The sequence below is a fragment of the Stegastes partitus genome, unplaced genomic scaffold, assembly GCF_000690725.1.
Source record: "Stegastes partitus isolate 25-593 unplaced genomic scaffold, Stegastes_partitus-1.0.2 Scaffold1276, whole genome shotgun sequence".
Classification (NCBI taxonomy): domain Eukaryota; kingdom Metazoa; phylum Chordata; class Actinopteri; family Pomacentridae; genus Stegastes; species Stegastes partitus.
Window position 1 is genome coordinate 179453 of NW_007579007.1, and position 742 is coordinate 180194.

Here is a 742-nt window from a genome sequence, read left to right on the forward strand (position 1 = left end):
TGTAAATTTTCACCTGATTTGGAACGTGGGTTGAATAACTCTGAGTGCCACTGTATGTATTCAAACACGAGACTATACCTTGGGTTGTATAAAGCAACATCTGTGATCATGTTAATGAGATACTGTATGTATATCGTGTTACACTGGTGTAGACCACTTGGTATTTGCTGTTTTATGCGTCGCTCTAATTTTTTGTATACTGCTCCCTAAGAGTTGTGTGTCTGTCCCACCAGGTGGAATGCCACCCATACCTGACCCAGGAGAAGCTGATCAACTACTGCCACTCTCAGGGCATCTCGGTGACAGCCTACAGCCCCCTGGGCTCCCCTGACAGACCCTGGTCAGTAGGCGTAGCAATCACAGTTGTGTCAAAATGACGTGCAAAAAGACTTGTTTTAGAATAACTGAATCTTCACACTGGTACAAAGTAGGTCATGTTTGGCTGATTGCAGTCTCTGTTTATCATTCCTGTTCTGTCTGTCGTGTCCCCGTTGGTTAGTTTCAACTTGTGACTGTTGTTCCTCTTTTTGTGTCTGTGGCATGTTTTTGTCATGAGATAAGTAATAACCTCAACCGCATTTGGTTTGACAGAATTCCTTTATTATTATGATTATTCAGATTTATTTGGTGGTTTTCTGTTATTGGTTTCACAATGCCTTAAGTGAAATTGGATGTAAATATTTGTGATGCCACGATACTGGATATTGATTTCAATGCTAGGGAGAAAAATTGACATATTGTT